This window comes from Perca fluviatilis, chromosome 14 (assembly GCF_010015445.1).
Source record: "Perca fluviatilis chromosome 14, GENO_Pfluv_1.0, whole genome shotgun sequence".
NCBI classification, from domain to species: domain Eukaryota; kingdom Metazoa; phylum Chordata; class Actinopteri; order Perciformes; family Percidae; genus Perca; species Perca fluviatilis.
Window position 1 is genome coordinate 10,135,873 of NC_053125.1, and position 22,879 is coordinate 10,158,751.

A 22,879-nucleotide genomic window follows, 5' to 3' on the forward strand; every position below is an offset into this window, starting at 1 on the left:
TATTATACATGATTGCAGGATAGTACAGGTGGTTGTCTTTATGACTTGGTTCCTTTTAAATTAGGTTATTTAAATTTCCATTTTGTCAACAAACTCACTCACACAGTACAGTAGGTGGTTGTTTCTTGACAAAGTACAAGAGTACACACTGATGTTTGAACAAGTAAGTAACCAAATTTGTTTGACATTGCTCCAGACTGTCTGTGCTACTAAAAGGTCACAGCATGTAAACTCTTAAAATGCCTTAAGAGCCTAGATTTAATTAGATTTTAGGCCAAGACTTGAAAAGGGTGGTGGCCTCTACACTCTACATATGACAGTTTATTAGGTACACCTTGCTAAAAACTGGTGCAGTCTTATACCACAGCTCTCCAGCAAATCCTACCTTGCACACATAATGGGGGCTTAAAGAGACAGGCGCCAAAACGGAGCGTTTCAGAGGATGACTACAGGTATATTCAGACAGTCAGTATGAGGAAAAATATGTTTTTTGAACATTTAAGCATGTAAACATGTTCTAGTAAAACCCCAGATACATGTAAGAACTTGATAATGAGCATAATATCTCCTTTAAGCAGCTCTGTTTTCTCTATCCTCGGCTCCATACCCATGTACACAGAAAAGGCAAATGGGGTTCACCAGGAAGACTCAATACTGGTGCTGTCAGCTGCGTTGTTGTATGATACACCGCAAGATAATCACCAATCTTAACTTTTTTGAAAACTAGGGGCAGACCATATATATATATATATGTATATGTGTGTGTGTGTGTGTTTGTGTGTGTTTGTGATGTTAATCAGTTGATACACTTTCATTTGTAATAAGAAGATGACACCGTGAGCAGCAGAAAATATTCCACATAAGCTCGTATTTTCCAACAAAACCTGGTATAACCCTTTCTGGAAATATCTAAAATGATCACAGAAGAGTAAAATGGAGAGTGTCACTATGCCTGGGCTATGTTACATTTTCAAAAGCTGAGCTGACTAATGCAAGCAGGCAAGCCACTCCATGTTAGTTCAGAACAAGTGAGAGTCACCCCTCCAGACACTGGTGGAGCTTGGTGAGAGCCTGAAGCTCTTGGAGACTCTCCAGGGAGATTTGGCTTAGACAGAGGCTCAGACTCCTCTCATCCATGAACAGATTGCTATCCTGGGCAAATATGAAGTCCCTGTGGAACAGACTGCAAGCATCTCACTGATTAGTACAATGTATTCACACATGCATATGAGGTCCTTTACGTAGGTTACAGTTTGTTAAATAGTACTGAATGTTGACTTCATTTTCTGTTAACATCATGAACATTCTGAACATCTCGCCGTTAGGCGCCTTTAATCACTATTATCTACTGTACATAGTGCAAATTAAAATGCCTGTCATACTTTGTGCTGCTGATGGTTGTAATTGTGCAGGGATGCAGGGAGGGAAATTATTAATTTGCTTTTTGATAAAAAGAAAGATGTCACCCAAGAAGTTGTTGTATAAACATGACATATTTTCCCCTTAATGCTAATCAGGAACACGCTTTTGAAGGACATTTTAACCCCGCTGAAGTGAAATAATGAAATTTATGTTTGTACACGTGAGGCAACACTGAAAACACATTAGTGCAAGTCATGGGTACGGTATATATTAGAAAAACATCCTCATCATTCATATCATGATTTCAATCCTGCAACTTGTCTCCCCACAGGAGCAGGATGTGCTGGGAGTCGATGTGGCTCCAGCAGGTGTTGATTGACAGCTGCCTCATACTAGAGAACATAAAAGTTCAAGAGCAGCCTCATCATCTCCTCTTCAAAAAGAAGATCCAGATCACAGGTCAGACACTATCTCACTATATACGTACAGTGGTGATAAATTAAAGGAAAAACCTGTGTCATAGAAAGATATTGGTCCACCAAAAGCCTCCAGAACAGCTTCAATGCTCCTTTGCATGGACAGGAGGGATAACCTAACCAGAATTCTTATAAAAGATATTTCCTGATTTGGTGTTTTAATGATGGTGATTGAGAGCACATGGTCACATAATCTCCTGTAGGTGTTTAATGGGGTTGATATGTGCTGACTGTGAAGACTAAGACACGTGACTGACATCTTTTTTATTCTCTTAAACGGATTCAGAGACCTCCATTTATCCACTTGTTTGGTTTGGTTTCTCCCTGAATTTTTCACCTGTCTATGTTGTCTCTAAAAAGTGTTTGTACATTGTTGGAATTCATGTTTGCTTGATATACTGTATGAATGGGTATATTTTTGTGTGTGTGTATGTCTCTTTTTGTATTCGCATTTGTATTAATTTGTGAAGGTCAGTGCACATTAATCAACATTAAAACAAAATTGGTTAGCCAAGATTGACTTATTTCCATCCTGTAGTCCTTTGCCAGAATATTAAATCAGCCCAACCTGCAGATATGACATTAATCTCACATATTTATTACATTTCAACACATTATCCATTGCAAAAGTGACTTTGAATTAATTAAAGAAAAATTAACAAAGACTCTGAAAACTTTCATTAAAAGTACCTGTGGGTGCGTGCGTGCGTGCGTGCGTGTGTGCGTGCGTGGCACACACGATCACACAGAAATGTTTCTAATCTTTTATGAAGCATGGTTCTATGTTCTGCCCATGTCTATGTGGTGTGCCTGTGCGAGTGCACTCGCACGTTTGTATGTGTCCATCTGTCCCATCCCCCAAAGACCAGATGACTCGGCTGGGTGTCTATCTGCACCTCTGATATGATGCAAGGCCTCAGCCTTGACTGGCCCGGTGGGTGGTCACGTCCCTGCATGGCAGAGCAGCAGGCTGAGGCATCTCTCTCCGCCGCCAGCCCTCCACTTCCCTCTTCCTTCATCTGCTCTCGCTGTCCCTCTGTTTTCATCCTACTGTCAAGTGGATTAACAGGAAAAGGCGTAACTAACAAGATTTACACATATGGTGAAATACTATCACATTTAACTTATTTAACTGGTGTATTCCACATAATACACACATAATTTTCACAGATATTTGTTCTGTAGAATTGGACCTACCAACAACTTCCTTTTACAATATAAAATCATTTCCATATGCATACAGGGAATCTATACTCCTAGTGCTACCAGTACTGAAAGCCAGCACCTTACTGCTGCTCTGTCTCTCCCACTCTTTTTCCCTCTGTCCCTACTGAGCCATTACTGATCTATACGAGGCCTCATCAGAACCAATAGCCTGTATCTAATCTGTTCCTGCTCCTGATGATTTCTGACTACACGGCTACTCCCTTCCACAGTATAAGGGCCGAATCTGACTGGAAGACACACCATGACTGATCCCCCGTCCCTTCATCCCGCCTCACTCCCTCTCTGCCTTCTCCTTTTTGCTCTTCTATTTCCTCCTCCTGTTTCTGGGTACTCCCCATCGTTCCTCCTCTTTCCCTCACCCTCCTCCAGGCTGCTTTTTCCTCCTCCCTCTTCACCTCAGTTTCCCCCTGTGTCTCCTGTCGCTGCCTCCCCTATCCTCATACCCACCTTGTTTTGTGAACAGCAGAATGTTTGCTTCATGTCGGCCTCATCATCCATTCTGACTGGGCCTCTGCAGGGAGGATTTGCTCTTCTCCTTTGCATTTTATTTGTTCCCCTATTTGCTGTTTCCATTAAAGATGAAATTGAAATCTCCTGCGCTAACACACACACACACATACAAAGACACGTACGAACGCGCACACGGGCATCACACTGCACACACGTCAACTAACAAAACAACGACGTGCTGTGCCAAGGGATATGAAAGAGCACAAACCTCCCGTCCTACTTTTGCTTTACCTTGTTCTCATCCTTTCGCTCCACTTCCTCACTCTCTGTCCTCGCCTCCACCTCCTTCTTCTTTAGTTGTTGCAAGTGCGGCGGGAGACTGTATGAGCCATGTTTTTGTGTTGTATTGCAAAATAGCTGACTTTTCCCCTTTCTCCATCTGGCACTTTTCAACACATTTAAAAACTCTTTACAAACATGTTTTTTACTTTTTTTTTTTTTTTTACTTAATTCACACACTTTACTGCTTAATTTCCTCTTAATAAGTCTCCCTTTTCCTGTGACATTTTGACAAACTTTTCTTCTTCTTTTCTTTTCCCAACACACAGTGTGCTGGTCCTGCTCATGCTGCCACCCCTGAGCTTCTTGAAGGCTGCCTCTTCTCTGTCCACGGCGTGACTTCCGAAACTCCTTTCGGACAGGATGTAGGAAGTGTTTGGAGCATTGCAGAGGAAAACAAAGGCAGTCTTCGGCAGGTTAATGAGGCCAGGAGGCAGCTTTGTGCCAAGCTTCATCAGTATTCACCAGAGGTCTCCCTCTCTCACTCTCCCAATAATATCCCAGTCATTTAGGTCAGCCTCATCACTGTGCCTCTGTGAAGGGCACACACACACACAAACAGAAAAAGAGAGAATTCTGCGACAGTTTAATAGTAATACAGTCTCATCAAATGTTCACCTTCTCATACTCTAATCATTAGCAATGTCCTACACTGTCTGTTTGTCTTCTTTTTTTCCATTTTCCTCACTCTATCCATCTCGTTCACCCCGACCCTTCCTTCTCGCTTTGATTCTCTGCTACTCTTCTTGTCTTTCTACCCTCCACATACAGCTCCCTCAATTAAGATAAAGTGGCTAATCATATATGAGTTACATTAACATCTCTAATAGCTACTGCGAGTTATTGGTTCCTCATTAGGGCCCCACTCACTTCAGCGTAGGCCAGCTTCCAACAACAATAAGAACAGCAAAGTGCAATACCGTAAAGGGCCTAAGTGAAAGCAGATATGTGCTCTGTGTGTGTGTGTCTGTGTGTGTGTGTGTGTGTGTGTGTGTGTGTCTCTCTGTCTCTCTCTCTCTCTCTCACTGGGTCCTCACCACCAAGCAGTGACTGTGGGTCCAGACTACGAGTAGATGGGAGGAGAGGGAAAGCTGTAAAGATCAAATATCCCGTAAATCAAAGCTGTCGTACAAGTGAGCAGGGCCATGGGAGCCCTCGGTGCGTGGGTGTGCGGGTGGCTCCTGGCCCGAGCAGAGGGCCAAAGAGGATACCTGGGCCATCGAGCCAGCTCCTACTTTCTTGCGTATCTCTCCTCTGGCTTTATTAGTCTTTTACTTTCCCCACATCTCCTCTTGTGTTTCCACCCCTGACCTTTTCTCCTTTAATCTCCACCTCCCACCACCACTTCCACTGTACCCTCACAACTCACACTTTGCCTCACTGTAGTTCTCCTCCATGTTCGATTTCACCACTCTTCCACTCCCTTTTTTCCTTCCACTCTTTTCCTCACACCAAAGAGCTAACTCTTGCCACTTTCCTTCCTCCCCACACACACACACACACATTCAGCAACATGGCTGCCATTTAGACTAAACATCACATAGATAACCATCTCCACTCACAATGTTCAAGCTCCTCCACTGTTTAATTACGTTGCAACTCTCGCTAAGCACGTTGTCACAGAGGTCTTAAATTAGCGGCTTGGCTTAATGTCGCAAGCACATGTAATGTGTCAGATCAGTCGGAGTGTGTTTGTGTGTGTCTGTGTGCATGAAGTAGGGGTGTGACTTCATTAAGATGAGTTATGATATTAGTTATTTTTGCACCATCTCGCTCCCTCTACTCTGCTAATTTGTGTTTCTATTTTCACAACACATGCAAAAGTATGTGTGTATTCTTGCTGACTCTTTTAGATACAGAAGGCGTGTTATTTATTTTTGCACCACATCTGGGTCTGTATGTATGTGTGCACCTGCTTACATGTGTCAAATGTGCATGTTTAGGTCTGGTTGAGATGCACAGCCGTACAGGATAGCGGGACTCTGCAGCAAACTGGAGGAGAGCACCATCCTCCATGGCCTGGGCTTCTTCGAGATCGACCTGTAAAAAACAAGACAAATGCTGGGGAAGGTGTGTTTCACCACTGAGTTCGTAATCCTAACATACTGCATTTTTGTCCTGAAATGACCTGACATAATTCACACTTCAACAGACCTCCAACAGAATAAGCAATTAATCCAAAGAAGAAAACTGTGCAAAGTGTGTGACCAACGTGTGAATCAGGCAAGATGTGAGCAGTTCTACCCGTGCTTTGTTTTTCTCTCCTTCCTGGCCTTAGTTTTTACATTTAAACCTTTTAGACTGTGGGTATATAGTTAGTGTGAGTGAACAGTAAACAGTCACAGTCCAATGACACAACACAAAACAAAACAAAAAACACATCAACTATGCCAGTGACAGTCCAATTGTGTTTTCTGCCTTAACTTTATAGAACCCTCATCCTGCTTATCACATCACATGTAACACTACTTTTATGAAAACATATAATGTCAGTTTTTTCACAGAATCCTCATGACAATTAAACATTTGCTGGCTTTCCTTTCAGTCAATAGACTCCAGTCTGACCTTTATGAAGTGTAAAAGAATGGCTGGTTTAGAAAAGATACACTGATTCACAGTATTGTTAATTAAATATTAGGATGTCGCCTTGATTGTTCCATTACTCTACAAACCAAGGTTATAGTTACAATCAAGTGGCATTTTTTCCTAGCCATAGCCAAGTAAGCATTGTACAGTACAATGTACAATGTCTTTTCTAAATGTTTAATGTATTTTGGAGCCAATTTCAGTCTGTTGTACCTGGAGACCTCCTTGTGCTAATATGTAATGCACAATACAACAGAAGAGGTTGATGTTTGTTTGAGTTTTATTCCATCATGCTTCTTGGTTGATCAGCTCAGTTCCCTGCTGAATTTCCATTTATTGTGCAGTGTAGCATAGCAGTGAGTTTGTGGCTTAACAATAGCTGCATAAATGTATTAGCTATGGGTTGTGAAGGAATAGTTTTGTGTTGTGAACGCTGGCCTTGTAACAGTCCTAAGTGTATTGCAGAAAACATGCTATCATTGACCTTTTCGACGTGTGTGTGTGTGTGTGTGTGTGTGTGTGTGTGTGTGTGTGTGTGTGTGTGTGTGTGTGTGTGTGTGTGTGTGTGTGTGTGTGTGTGTGTGTGTGTGTGTGTGTGTGTGCGCGCGCCTGCCTGTCTGCGTGCGTGCATATGTAGATGGAACATCTGGAAGGTTGGTGACTTTGCTACACTACAGACGGAGAGCAAGGAGAGCACAGCACAGGACATGTTAAAAAAAAAATAACACCAGAGAGAACTAAAGGTGAGTTCACACGGAGTTCACTAGATTTCTGCAGATGATGGTCGTACATTACCTGGGTCAAGTTAGGTTTTGTTTCATGTAAATACAACATAAATGCCAAAATAATTAATTTGCTCAGTACAGACGAATCTTAAACTTGTACTTTGATCGAGGTCTCTGTAGAAAAGAGAGAGAATTACATTTTGTGTTTATAATGGATACAAAGTTAGCAGACTCTTAGGGGACATCATTAGAAATATTTTTAGCTTTTGACCCACAGAGAGTCTGCCTACAACACATTTTTACAGTGACAGCTAAAACATTTTTTGGCCTCCCCTCAGGATGCACAAAATGTGGTGCTAATATTACAAAATGCACAGCTCTGCCCAAATAAACACCTCAGCAGTTCTAACATAAACATCACACAGTAGAGACGACCTGATATTTGTCTGATTGCAGGATAAGGAGTGTGATATAATAGATTTCTCCAAGATCATGATTGACCAATTCAAGAGGATCATCCCTCAGCAATGAGACATGGATAATGATTGGAACTAAAATGTCTATTAATTTGTCTTATTATAATCATTTTAGTCCAAATACCTCATTCTACCTTGCAATGTATTGTCTTCAAACTTTAGATTACTCATTTGAAATGCTGGGTGTGATTCTTCTGCACAGAGCTACGCCATAACGGCTGGTGATGCTGTTAAGGGATAATGATGATCTGGCAAATGACCAAGTCCCACAGAATACAATTATTACTGTTGTTAGTCCAATCTGCTCTTTATGTTTGTTCTGCTGCCTTCTATCCGAGGTCTTTCGCTCAGTCTCGTTTCCCCCATCAATGTCTGTAGCTCCATTACCAGAGGACAATCCATACCTTTAGTGCACTCTGTCACTGTGGGAAAGTGACACCACATTGGAAAGCATACACATTGCTTCTAAAGACAAATCTCCCACTTTTTTTAATACCATCATCTTTGTCCTGGCTCATCCTGTCCATTTTGTCAGAATTGGCTCTGGAATTGCCAAAAAGACTCGACTTGTTTTGACAAGAAGCCAAAGGCAACCAAATATGATCGGTCGTTGGCGATGGGTCTTATCATCAGTGATGTAACTTTTTGAAAGAACCTTCCTGAGCTCACTGCACTCACGGAATAAATGAAAATAAACAGAGGATAAGATCTTAAGCTTCGCCACGAAAAAGTCAAGGTAGAAAAAAAATGAAGAAAGTAAAAGAAAATAGGGATAGAAAATGCATCTTTCATCATCTCTTTGCTCAGTGTGTCCTCTGGTTGTTATGGTAATCGGTGAGGGTAATGAAAGAGAAAGAAACACATTGAGGAAGATGGCAAGGAGTCTTGTCTGTATTAAACATGGGTGTATTCGCCTTGTGGTTAATGTCAAGTGTGGCTAAGGTACCTGGGTCTCTAAGGGGTTGCAGAGTGAGAGCACTGTTACTGTGATTAAAACGGTGGAGAACAGCCAGAGGGTGATAGTTGGCACAGATTCTGCTCCGTCTCCTCCCTCTTTATTTCACCCTCAATCCCTCTCCTCTCAGTGCCAGATGTCAGTTTGTGTGCTAATGATGCTCCCGTACAGAGCTCCGAGCAGAGTGATACACCTGTCAAGCCCAGATATGTCTCTTTTCAAATGTAAGCATTTCAAAAATGGCCTAGTTTTGTATACTTTGGTTTTTACACAGGATAAGCAATTCATGATCCATAAACATTCCCTTTTTTAATACATTACCGTTACCTCTGTGGCCTGCTGCGTCATTAATACCACTTTATCACAAATGGACCCCATCTCTGAGAGTATAACAAACCTGTGTTCACCCACATTTGGTCTTGGGTTGTCGCTGTCCAAACAAGACCCAGATCTGCTATTTTAGTTCCAAATACATCACTACTAATAGTGTACATTGACAGTGTTGCTGCCTTCAGTTCATTAAAAGTGGTTGCTGCAACATTTAACGCTTAACACTTAAAGTGACCATATGTAACTTTTTAATGTTTCTGAAGCTCTGTCATGTTTCATACAATGGTCTTAAAGGTGCTCTAAGTGATGTGACACGTTTTAGGCTACAACATTTTTCGTCACATACAGCAAACATCTCACTATCCGCTAGCTGCCTGTCCCCTGAACACACTGTTAAAAAAACGTGGTCTCTGTAGACAGCCCAGGCTCCACAAACGGCAACAAAAACAAACTGCGCCAACCTGCACCACGAACCATAAGAAACCGTCTTCCAGCCAATAACCGACAAGAAGGAGCTGGTTGAGTCATCACTGCAGCAGCGTTAGCACGTAGGCTACTTCCACAATCCGTATTCATGACTCATCCAGCTCCTTCTTGTCTGTTATTGACTGGAACACAGTTTGTTATGGTTCGTGGGGCAGTTTGTTTTTGTTGGCGTTTGTGGAGCCTGGGCTGTCTACAGAGACCGCATCTTTTTACAGTGTGTTCAGGGTAGGGCTGGGCGATATGGCTGAAAACTGTATCACGATATAAGTGTTTCATATCGGTCGATATCGATAATTATTGATATTTTTTATGACCTATTTAAAATAAGGACCAGGAGAAAAATATATTAAATTTAAACATTTTTATTTTAAACTTAACCTTCCTCTGATTATAATACCCTCAGTTATAAAAGCAGAAATGTCAACACAACCATGGAAATCACTAAAATAATTAAAATGTAAACGTCTGTAAAAAGACGTTTTAAAAAAAATGTAAAAAGTCTAAAATCACAGTGAAGAAAGAATAAGTAAGAACTGCTTAATAAGGTGTAATAAAATGGTGCAAAGTGTTAAATATAAACATAGAGAAACCTGAAACCTGAGAAGAACTATTTTCTGCAGGTTTAGTGCTAGGTTGGTAACCTGTCTTCTGGACAGCGCTCAGCACGTCTGCCTCCGTTATTTCTTTGTAGCGTTTAGTAAGGCGCTGATGCAGAGTACCTCTCCATGGCGGTCTGCTGCTTGTGCGGTGTAGCAGCTGCAGATGTTGGACGTTGCTGGCGAATACGGCTGTGCTCCAAAGTGTGAGCGCGGCTAAGGTGGTAAAACAAGTTTGCGGTAGTGTTGGTGGAGACGACGGTCAGACTTATAAAATCCCCAAAACTGCCATACTGACTTTTCCTGTTTTATCAACAATTTCCTCGCTCGCTGCGGCACTCACTTTCCACTTATCGCTCCACGCCGCCGGTTCTGTTATTGTAGAATCCAAAACGAGACAGCAATGTGGCGCAACCAAACATGATACTGTTACATGATTGGCTGTTAGAGTGTCACTCCCTACGTTGCTAGGTTACCAGAGAGTGAGTGCCTTTGTTCATGCAACCAAACTTGCTTTGCAACTTCTGGTTTCTTCCGAAGAAGAAAAACAAGTTATCGAACGTTTTATCGACCGCATTTTCTATTGATATTGATTACGTGTCTATCGCGATACATATCGTTATCGTTTTATCGCCCAGCCCTAGTTCAGGGGACCGGCAGCTAGCGGATACGGACGAGATGTTTGCTGTGTATGTGACAAAAAATGCTGTAGCCTAAAAAACGCGTCACATCACTTAGAGCACCTTTAAATGAGCTGTAACAGCAAACGAGACTAATGCCATTTTTGTATAGTTTTTAGTAAGGCCCATGGTAAGGCCTCTGCCTGGGCTTGATTTTTCCCGCAGTCACAGAACACTACTACACTAACACATAAATGGTTCCGAGATTTCTTTCTAACACTGGAAAAGCCTGTGTTAGCGTATCCAGCCTTTTGAGCCAGGTAAAAGGAAGCAGGAGATATCTTAGCCTAATTGTATTGTAATGTTATTTTAGAAGTTATCCAGTCCCTCCAGAAAAACGTGATTATGCGATCACATAATTCAATGCATAATCAGCCAAAGTCTGCATATTTATGCTGGGGCCACATTTTTTTAAATACGCCGCACTTTCGCTGCATAAATTGCAGATTTCTGCGCAAAATATGCGGGGCTTGCATGATTTCATAATCCCCGCATTTTTGTTGCAAAAAAGTCACATATATCTAGGGCTGGGTATCAAACGTCGATACTTTTATGGCACCAAAAAAAAAAATAAGCGCAAGCTGTCCTCTCTGCATATTGACACAGAGCGGAGCTCCGACCGACACACATACACACACGGAGAGGTGCCGACTGAGTAAACTGTCTATAGTTTTGTTGAAATCACAGTGAGTCACGGCGATGCCGATAAAGTGGTTTCAAGTGTGGTTACAGTTTTTCAAAACTTCACGCAGAAAGCGTTTGCTGCGATATGATATTAATGGCGAGCCGAAAGCGGTCGCTGTGCTGTTGACGTTACACTTCCTCTTAGAAAAGCAGGCAGAACGGTGGTTTCTCTGCCCTGATGACTGACTGACAGGCTGAGCTTGCAAAGCAAGGCACTTGAGTGAGCAGTTTTACCCGATTTTTTAAATTTTGATAACTGTTTTGATTAACAATTAAGGTGGAAAATAAAAGCTTTGCGTTTAATGTATTTTTGTTGATGTTGAAATGGATTTTAAAACCGTATCGTTAGGAACCGGCATTGAAACTGAGGTATCGAAATTGGCACCGGATCGAAAGATTTTGAACAATACCCAGCCCTACATATATCTTAGCAGAGAGTTGAAAAATTTTGCGTTTACTTCACACAAGAGCAGCCATTTTTCCGGGTTGCCATGGGAACGTTATGGAGTGACATAATTACGCGACGTGAACATCAAAAAGCAGGGTGCTGGAGGAATCACTTTTTTTTTCTCTCTTTCATCAAACCAAACCAAACCAAAAACCAAAAGTTCCCGCAATTTTTGCAAGTTCCCGAAATTTCATCGCATAAAATTGCATAAATATCCCGCATATTCCATCGCATTTTTTAAGAAACGTGCCGCATAATCAAGGATTTTTGCCCACAATTATCACAAAAAAACTCATTTTTCTGGAAGGACTGGTTATCTACTCATACTGGGGCAGGGCCATCACAGGAAGCTTTGATTAACAAATACTTTTATACATTATTTCATGGATGCCCTGTGGACTTGAGTTTATACAGTATGCATTCTTTGCTTTTGATTATATATCCAATGCCCCCTTCTTTCAGGAACTGTACAGATCTGCGATGAGCTACGGTGCTCCTTTGACCAAACCCGGCAGTGCATTCAACCTGGTGAACATCATATCACTGGGACTCGACAAGTTTGCTGACAGGATCTGTGAGATCTCTGGAGCTCTCCATAGAACAGGTCCAGTCTCTTCCTCTACACTGGCTCTCAGTTGACTTTGTCTTGCTCTTCCAGCTTCATTCTGACACTCACCTTTCTTCTGAAAAATGAGTTTAGTTTATTGTTGTTTATTAGTTTATAATATCGTGGACAGTCCCCCTTAATTAACTATACAGTAAAAGGATCAGTTAGCCTCTACGGCTAATTTCCAGCATTAGTCCCCGGGCCAGCTGACAATAGGCATCCTAAAATACAATGGTTAACATAAGGAGACAGCTGCTGTAATGCAGATAAGTGCAGATGTGGGCTGTGCAGCTGCCTTTTGTTTAACTAATTTTAGATTTTTGCCTGCTATGATTTGAAACTTGTGTTTCCATTCCAAATTTTCACCCTTCTTCTTTCCTCATTCGTCTTCATCTCTCTTCTCACCCACGATAAAAAGGTCACCAGCATTAGTGTTTGAATTCTCCATGGCTAAGTTATTCATTTGACCTTGCTATCTGTCAGTACAGTCCCGCTCTCCCGGGTCAGCCACATGAGACTCTTGTTATGGTTCCAGGGGTCAGAGGGCAAAATTGATATCCTTTCAAATTGGATTTATCCCACAACCCTGGTCTTTGCTTGCATGTATGTGTATGTGAGCCTGTACCTCTTGCATACACCATCAGAACCATATCAGGGTATCAAAGGCTGCAGTGCTGCTGGGAATGATGAATGGCTGCCAGGTGCTGAGGTCCATGTGGTCATCACCTCAGGTACGGGCTTGTGGCCCTGCTGGCAGGGGAACAGAAAGGGTTAAGTAGCTATGGCGGCTCATGTAGCCTTGTAACCCATAGCCTCTGGCAGCAGCTCATCAGCTTATTCCCCAACATCTCCAAGGGCCTGTGTGGATCAGGTCTGGAGCTCAGGCAGGCAAGCGGTGGGGGAAATGGAGACAAGGCTTAATTTCCTACAGACCAAAAGTGGGGCTGGGACGGAGGGGGGGAACAGGCTGACTGGCTCCATGGCTTCCTTCCTCTCTGCCTCCAGGCCTTCTGTCCTGGGGCAGCAGAACCAGCTCGTTGAGCAGCCCTGTCTGCCTGTCAACCAGTGTCAGCATCAGTGCTGCCCCTTGCTCCCTCTCCACATGCCCGTCACGCAGCCCAGCACTCACAGAGGTTACAATAGTGCAGATTTAGTGTGTGAATAACCTTGGCCTAGGGAGGTGTCAAAGGTGTTTTCATGCAGACCTCCCAGTAATCCCCACTCACTCCCACAAAGCTTACCACGGTTCACTGACAAGTCATGTAATGTAGAGGGAGGAGAGATAGACGAGGGAACACATAAAAGCAACCCCAGTACATGCTGTCATCATAACGCTTGTTTCTAAAAGGTTCTTGGTCTCTTGATGTGCGCAAGATGCAGCACTCAATAGTTGCTAAGATCAATAGTTTCCTGCCTCTAGTGCCGCCTCATATCATCATAAAAAAGTTACTGTTGGTCTCGAAGAAGAAAAAAAGAAACATTGCTCTCTCCTTTGAGAGATCTTGTCCGTTTCTTAACACTACACCGTGGCTTTGGTATTGAAGCGTCTTGAGGGAATTGCCAAGGAAGGCCATGAGGCTGGTCCTTGACAGTGCACCCTACAAACGCGAGGGTCTCTACTGGCTGAGGTGAGAAGAGAGACTCAAAGGCATGGCTGGGTCAGGGGGTCAAAGGTCAATCAGCTTTAAAGATCAAGTTTCATGATAGAGGCGGTGTTGGAAGAATGGGTTGATAATCAGGTGATTGGTTTGGTGTTAATCTCCTCTCAAGGATTAATTGAAAGTATTTGTGTTGATTTTTAATGCTTTGGGTAATCATTTCTTTCAAGTTTTTTCTTTTTTAAATGAAAAGCATATCTATAAATAATCCTGCCCATCAATAATACACTGGGGTTTTTGCCAGCACTAAGTAAGATGAAATGAGTTAGTGGCCCTCATTTATCAACCTAGCGTAGAAACCGAGCCCAGATATGAACGCAGAAATCATCTTACGACAGGCTTCACGTGTGATTCATGAAACATTCATATCACATCAATCAGAGCGTAAGCGCTGGAAACAATCGTAATTTAAATATCACGCCCCAATATATTCTCGGTTTTGAGGCCTCGCCCCCACAATTTATGACATGGCGAGACGTAATCCAGCTGAGAAGCGGCACTTTTCAGAGGTGGAGATTGAAACCCTGATATCTCAGCTTCATTTGCACTAACGTGTGTACTATTTAGCAGCCTGAAAACTGTTATTAAAGGCTGTAGAAAGAATGCGGAATGGAAAGAGGGCGCTGATGCGGTCAACAGTGTTGCCGTGGTAAATCGGACTCCAGCTGAAGTTTATTTAATTTATACATCCTTGACATATGTATGCTATAGTACTAATAGTAATATACAGGCTTATATTGCAATCTCTTAAGCCTACATGGTATACCTATATTTAAATAAACACACGGTAGCGGAGTTTATGCAGTGTCTTTTATTTTACTCGTGTTTTTTTCATGAGTCAGAGCCAGGCAACCGTGAGCTGTGAGGGAGAGCGCATGTCCCCCCATGCTTGTTTTCTGTCGTACGTTCGTTACGTAAATGGCGGCCAGTCTGTACCACAGAACACACAAGCTTCTACATCTACTGTAATCAGACTGACACAGCATCTATAAATAGTCACACAAATGCACGCACTCTCTCTCATTCTCTCTCCCTCTTTTCCTCCTTCTGTGTCTCTCACTCTGTGTCTCCTGCTTCCTCATGTGGCCTGACATGGGCTTGGTCCCCACAGAATTCAATTTGCAGTCTAATTCCACATCAAAAACATGGTCAAAGCTCTGTGTTTGGTGAGCGTGACACAAACAAGCAAGGACACAGTCTCAGCGTGGCTCCTCCCGCAACCTCATTATAGCTGTGCCCTCAAGTAACAGATTTGTCCTTAATTGGTGAGTTGTCCTAATTGACTTTAGCTAATTTATGGATTAGATTATTTTTACCCTCTTTCCTAATTGAACCATAACTTTCATGTGTTTCAGTGGCTGGCTGGGTTGTGGGTAATTGGTGCTGACTGCTGTGAGTTGTGCATGTCTGTGTGGAAGCTGAAGGTTTTGCACCATTACATTCGGCTATGTACATCATCCATATAGAAAATGAATCCAATAAGCAGAAAAGAACAATCGCAATACCTGGGTAGGAGTAAACAGCAGGAGGGTCCATTTCTCAGGCTGATGGAGTGGAGCGCCTTGGGGTGCTAGTCCACTGAGAGACGTGCCGGTTCTTGGGAGTGTTTATGTTGATACCATTGCTGTATTAGCGTAGCTGACTGGCTCTGAGGTACTGGATGAAGTGAAAGAGAAAACGAGAGGGGATTAAAGTACAAAAGCTTGAGCTTTTAAGAGTTCTGATAACCTGCAACTTTTAAAATCTGTGGGCTTTACAATGGTTGACTCCACAGCTTGTCAGCAACAAGGCATCTGTCGCATCTGGGACATGGTTAGGTTTTTATGGCAATTGTTTTATAGAGCGTTTAGCATTGGTTAATGGACATATTTCAACTTTTTACACAATATGAGTGAAGTGTGGGATTTTGTTCTTGCTGGCATCTTAGAGACAAAGTCCAAAAAAAGATGTGTTTGGTTTACTTGTTGCATATAGATCTCTCTGCACAAACTAATCCTCCTTGCAACTACCTAATGTCTAACTAAACCAAAAAAATTTTTTGGATGTAGTGGGAGAGGTTAAACTTTAGGAGGTGTTGCATATATTATATATAAACATCTGTACCCTCAGCTGTACCAGAAATACACATTATGAACTTTGATTGTACTTTATGCACAATTGTATCAGCTCAACCACCAGAAACCACAGAAACAAAACACCTGCCCAATGGGAGGCTCAGGTAAAGTGATAAATCGTAGGGCATAGAATATTCTTCACAAGTGATGTTTTCTGTTTCCTTCAGGGAGATTCTGCTGTATTGTGTCAATTGCTTCAGTGTGTACTGTATATGCATGGTAGTTGTTGGTGTCTGTGTGAGTCTAAAAGTTCATGATGGTGAGGATAGAAGGTTGAGATGTCAGGGATAAAAGTGTCACAGCTCACCTTGGGGCTGTCAGCCTGTTACCAGGTGTCATTTCAACTCCTCTCGCCCACCTGCTTTCCAGCCTCCGCCAGACCGCTGCCACACATACACACACAAAAACTGCAGACAAGAGCGAGATGAGTGTTGGAGAAAGCTAATCAAGAAAGAAAAGTAAGAAGGTAGGGAAATGGAGATAGAGAAGAGAATGATCACAGACAGATACTGTACCATAATTTCCCAAATAAAAGCCATTATTTAACTTGATTAATAAAATGCTGTGTACACTCCATGGCATTAGATCCATCAGTACAAAAATATAGTCATGCCATATTGGTTACTATGTACCTGAATCTGAGTTTCCAGCTATTCTCTCTCAAAGATTAATATCATTCAATTATTCATTCTCATACTCGTAGCTGCTGTAAAACTGCTATAAATCAAAGTCAACATATCCTGTAGATGTTTCACAATAAAAGCCTTCCGGCCAAGAGAAAGGATAATGTTCTCTGAGGTGCTGAAAGGGCTGTAATTTGAAACAGATGGAGGAAGTGTTGAATTTGCATTAACAACAAACAGCAGCAGTAATAAATTAACATGGCAAATGGGGGCAAAACCAACATCAGGGAGGCATCCTACATAAACATGATCAGATTTACAGGAATTAGGGATAAAGCCCTGTCTGTAATAACAGCCTGTTTGTCTCTTCTGTTGAGGAAAATAAATGTCTCATGCTCTATTGTCTATAGGCAGGCAGAACTACTGTTGTAAATGCCTGAATACATCTTTTTCTCTCACTTTAGGTCTCCTCACAGTTAAGACAGAAGAAGTTGTTTTACGGAACAAGCATCAGCCAGTTAAAATCCAAATAAAAGGTTTTGGTTCCACACAACAATCTAAAAATACTTTGTTTGCATGGAATTATTGAAGAGAGACAAGGGTTTACCACACTTGTGTTTTGTGTATGCATGTGCAGAACAGAGAGGGTGGCTGAGGGAGGCAAAGATTAGGCAGCACTGGATGAGAAAAGCAGAGAGAAGTGGAAAAGGACAGGTTCGATATCAAGAGCCAATTCACATTTGGAAGTGATAACAAAATAATTGGAATTGATAACGGTATGCCATAGTTGACAGGCATCAATAGCTTCTGAAATGCTCCATTGCCGCTATCACACTGTTCATTTAGCTACTCTTTGGCTGGAAGATATCGTCACTGCTTCCACAAAACTTTGTTGTAAACAAATCACATGCAAAATGTAAATATAACATTATTGTAATACACTTAATCGGCAGCATGCATGCTATAACATAATAGATGTATAATTCCATCTTTACTTTATATTTTCCTTGAAATGATCCTGATGCCAACTGATATGGCATGGATATGTTAAAGGTCCCATATTATTATTATAATTTTCAGGTTCATACTTGTATTTTTGGTTTCTGCTAGAGCATGTTTATATGCTTTTATGTTCAAAAAATATAATTCTTCTCATACTGTCTCTCTGAATATACCTGTATTCACCCTCTGTCTGAAATGCTTCGTTTTAGCGCCTGTCTCTTTTAGCCCCCCTCCCAAAAAAGCCCACTCTGCTCTGATTGGTAAGTGTTTCCAGGTCTTCCACATCTGGGCTCCCTGATTTCAGAGGGAGATATATATATATATATTTGTGACATCACAACGATACGGAAGGGTACGGAAGATATGGGACCTTTAAATCATTAGGAGGAGTTTAAAGGGGGAAGGGGAAAAGAGAGAGAACAGCTTTAGGTAGGTCTCTTAACCCTTGCATGTAAATGTTTTCTCCATTTTTAGAGACTTAGTAGTCTGCTCTTCAGCTCGGAGCTCTGTCTGCCATTGTCTCTCTCTAACTATCTTTCAAGGTTTCTGTGACTGTCTCTCTCACGCTCTCTCCTAAATCTGTATCCTTGTTATGGGGTTTTGCGTAGGAGGGCAGAGATTCCATCCATCAGGTTTTCTCCTCTCTCCTCCTCGTCTTCCAAACTGACTCACAAACAAGTAAACGCACACAACAGGAACAATTTCCCTACAGCCTTGCCTCCTAGTTGTTCTGTCGGCAAAAAGAGAAGGACAGAAATAAACAATAAGAGAAAGAGAGAGAAGGTAAGAGACACCTCTCACAGTTATTTACAGAATTGTAGAGCTTCAGATGCTGACAGCCCTTTATCATTAGCTTTCATTCTTCTGTCTTGCCAAAGGAGCATTTATATTCGGAGCCAGGCTCCATGTGGAGGGGACTAAATCAATTCCAAATTATTGCACCTTTCAATAACTGATGGCCATGCCTGGGCAGAGGAGAAATGATTAATGATGATACTATGGACAATATGAGTAAGACACACACTGAGACATTATCGCCTGCATGTCAACACACACTGGAGATATAACTGTGTGTGTTTCTCCAAGCTGGTGGTGATTATTGAGGAGAGGAGAAAGAGACATCACTGCTTTTTATGCTGACTAGAGACTTCAGTGTGAGTGTCTCTGAGAGTATGAAATAGAATAAGCAGGTGAGTAAGGATGGAAATCATAGGTTAGCTCAATACAATACAAAACTATAAAGATACAGTGTGTAACTAAACCAGGATTCTGCACTAGAGCTTAGATCGGGCCCAAGAAATCAAGCCCGACCCAACCCGAGCCCGTGCACGTTGTGTCTGAGCCCGGCCCAGCCCAAAACCTTAACTGGAATTATGAGCCCGATTTAAACCCGACACTTTAATACGTGGGCCGTCATAACTGACGTTCTCAACTACAATTCCGAGTTGTTGAACTGCAGAAATCTGTTTAGAATTATCTTAATGAATAATGCAACAAGTACGAAGCCTGTAAACTGCGTTGTTTGTTTATTCAGAATGGAATGGATTGCAAATGGATCCGAAAGAAGAAACGTAAAAAAAAACAACGCATTTCTCTGTGAGGGGCTTGCCTCGCCCTCAGGGGTATGCTTAGAGAAGTAACAAAAGAGGACGTTGAAGGCTGACTATCATCTTTTCTGCCATGGCAAGCCTGCTTTATGTGTCTGTTCAACCTCCTCGTTTTTTTCCTGTCATAGGCGAGCAGCGTGCCGCACTTAATTCACTCGACAAAGCCAAGTTGTCACTGCCCACAACTTGTTTAAAATGGTTCCATACCTCCGACTTTCCTCCAAACTTGCTCAAAGTTAATTTTCCTGTTTTTCTTTACATCTTCAACCTCCATGTTGCACTTAAGCTCAACAATACAGCCCAGAAGGCCCGGTGTGATGTGTGCGAGAGGAGGAGACTCCGTGCATGACACCTGTTGCATTTTGTAACTGTAGCCTAACTTGTGTAACTTTTTGTACACATTTGTTACTTTGGCCTAAATCTAAACTCTATTTTGCACCACACAATACATTGTACAACATCAATCAAAGACCCTTCTTGTCTTAGCCTTAAAGGTTTACACAAAAGCATCTTTCATACACTATATCAGGGCTGCCAACTTTCCAGTTTAGTTTGGAGTAAAAAATTGTATCCGTGCATTTTATGAGTATGCCTTTTGTTACATTACCCACCGCAGGGGTTGAGGGCATCACTCCTCAACCCCCACGAATTTTGTTTACATAGTTCAGCAGCCAAATTCAGAATTTTAAAGCATTTATAAATGAAACGCCAAGTCAATTATGGTCGATGATGATTAAGTATGGTTGATCAGCATACTTGCCAACCTCCAGACATCATATCCTAGATAATGCTGATTAATCGCTTAAAGAGTTCACTTAAAAAGTTGAAGCTGGCCGAGTGTGAAAACATCCTTAAATTTATCATCCTGCTAATGGGCATCTGGAGAATATTGTCAATCAGCAATTCCTTACTTTCAGTCAAATGTTCAGTCTGTAGTCAGTGCTAACTCACTGAATTCTGTTTGGTGGTTTATAATGCTTTTCCATCCTTTTTATTTGATGAAATGGATTCCTGAGATGACACATGCTATTATAGCTGCATGAACAGAAACATGAATTTGCCAACATATTATATTAGTTTGTACAACAATAACTTTGTTCTAGAACATGATAATGCTGATTTTTCAACCAGTGGTTATGGCATTAATGCCAGCTAGGCAGAATAAAGCGGTCAAGCTAAAGTCTGTTTTGACAGTTAGTAGTACTATACCAAAGGCCTTTTTTTTACACTGGTGACTCCCTTTACAGCCATCTTAAAACTTCTGGCTTGGTGTACCCTCAGGACAGACCGTTCTGTCTGATCCCCATGCCCAGGTGCAATCTGTATGTATGTGTGCGCATGTACATATCCAGTTATAGATAGCCTAATATGCAGTATGTTACTAAAAAACAATGTAAAGACTAATACAAAAGTAATCCCTCTAAATCATCATTTATGACCCACGAGAATGCTGTTTGTTTACAAACAGTAAGCGATACTCACTACATATTACATTATCAGTTATATATATATTTTTTCTCTGCATGAGAAAACGGCATGTGGCATGAGAGCGTGTGAAACATGCCAATTCCGCAAAAAAATGCAAAACATCTCAATTGTGAGGATTTGTTGCTCTGTTTTTTTTTCTTTTTTACTATTACTATTGGTCAGACCAAACAAGTATCTGATACTTGCTGCTGTTGCTGATATTTCACCTCATAGCTCTAGATTAAAATTCAGGGTAACACAAAAGTTATTATAATTTAGCCTCTGGAAAATATTAATGTCTGCGCCAAATTTCATGGCAATCCACCGGATAGTTGTTAAAACTAGCCGTCTGTGTATTTCAATTCAAGTAGAAGAGCTAAGCATCCATTTCTCTGAACATATATATACCCGGATTTGTTTGGAAAAACCCAGAAGGTGGCTTAGCAACACTTACTGCTGCTCTAAAGGCATTTCCAAAATCCTCCGACTCTTCTAACCATCTGGTGCATGCTAGAAAGGATTTTTAAGCATTTCCCGAGTTGTGACTTTTGGACTTTTCAACAAAACAAATGCTTACCTCGGTGACTCAAATGTAAATACATCAGAGACACAAGCCGGGGTTAAGTCTGGGAGAAAGTAGTGGACCCACCCAACCAACTGACATTGCCATCCCTTAGATGATAATAATCTTATTGTGAGGTTCTTTCACACTCACAGAAGCTTAGCTAGCTACAAAGTGCACAGAGGCTAACCTTTTTAACACAAATGCACAGATCACGCAAAGCCCTCAACGCAGGACATACCTGTTTCCAAGTATCACAAGATGCAGCATCATTAGGGCCAGTGATTCAACAACACATTCCGAGAGACTATACTGCAGGGAGTTGCTGTTGCTGTAGTTATTCGAGCACTGGATTTAGGCTTTGAATCTTGTCTGTCTGTTAGCTCTGCAGATGAAGCTGCATTGTCTATAAGAGAAATGCAGTATAGCACTTTGCACTACCCAAATCACCTTCAATTACCGCCCACTGTCTCAGCCATTTATCTCTGACTTTTCCCAGACCGCCGCACAAACACACAGAACAGCCATAGAGATCTGAAAAGCATCTAAATAACTACTTGTGCTCATACATTTGGGCAAAAATGTATAAACACACTTGCTTACAAATCTAAGATCTTTGTACAAAGAGCTACTGTCACACCCACAGCCCAAATGGCTGTTTTGTGTTGTCAGTCATTTACTCGCAAAACATACACTTACCCGCTCTGACAAAGAGTTCCATCTTTTATCATCTTGCCACACAACAAAGCCCAAATTCATGTGTGCTTTCTATCTTACTCATAATCTTCCTCACAGCACTCAGGCTGCACTCTGGGGAGTCATCTCAAAACAGTAAGCGCAGCCCCGCGCAAGCATAAAGTACGCTGTGTTTGCTCGTGCGCACACATACACACTCTATTACACACACACACACACACACACACACTCTCCCTGATGCCTCGTCCCTGTTGCACTTGATAGCTGGTGATAGTGGCCATTGTGAGAAGCAATTTTTCCCCATCTCTGTGTTTGGCTGTTATTACATTAGCAGCTCAGATTTGATCCCCTTCTTTCTTTCTGCAGTTCTCCACCCCTCTGCCTTTATATCTCTCGATTTCTTCCTCTATCTATCTACCTCCCTCTATTCCTCCTTCCTTCCCGCTCTGTCTGTTGTGATATCGTACTTACAGTGTTTACTTTCCAATGCAGCACCAGAAACCAGGGAAATTATTACTCTAACCCAGGCTGAGTCTCTCTCCGAATTATGGTCATTGATTTGTGTCTTTATTATGTCTTCAGTGGAACCTTGTTCACCAGCATCACCAGATCCAGAACGCTCAGTGCAGCTCAACACTGCCATCCAGTGATGCTTGAATCCACTGATGCGTGACAAAGATAGTGGAAGCAGATAATTTGCTGTGTATGTTTAGATGCCTGTTT

General features: G+C 41.8%; 2 long non-coding RNA genes across 2 annotated transcripts in view; one reads left to right on the plus strand and one right to left on the minus strand.

The window, feature by feature from the left end:
* Positions 1-2,514: 2,514 nt before the first annotated feature.
* LOC120572688 lies at positions 2,515-22,270 on the minus strand. The gene is made up of 6 exons (XR_005641468.1): positions 22,160-22,270; positions 16,507-16,606; positions 15,591-15,741; positions 13,053-13,177; positions 5,775-5,894; positions 2,515-4,387 (listed from the first exon to the last, which is right to left on the minus strand). It is a non-coding gene; the product is annotated as an uncharacterized LOC120572688 (long non-coding RNA).
* The window catches only part of LOC120572689, a 52,617-nt gene continuing 34,012 nt past the window's right edge, over positions 4,275-22,879 (plus strand). The window contains exons 1-4 of the long non-coding RNA XR_005641469.1: positions 4,275-4,366; positions 5,798-5,924; positions 7,078-7,183; positions 12,283-12,424. This is a non-coding gene — a long non-coding RNA (uncharacterized LOC120572689). The remainder of the gene's footprint in view (positions 4,367-5,797; positions 5,925-7,077; positions 7,184-12,282; positions 12,425-22,879) is intronic.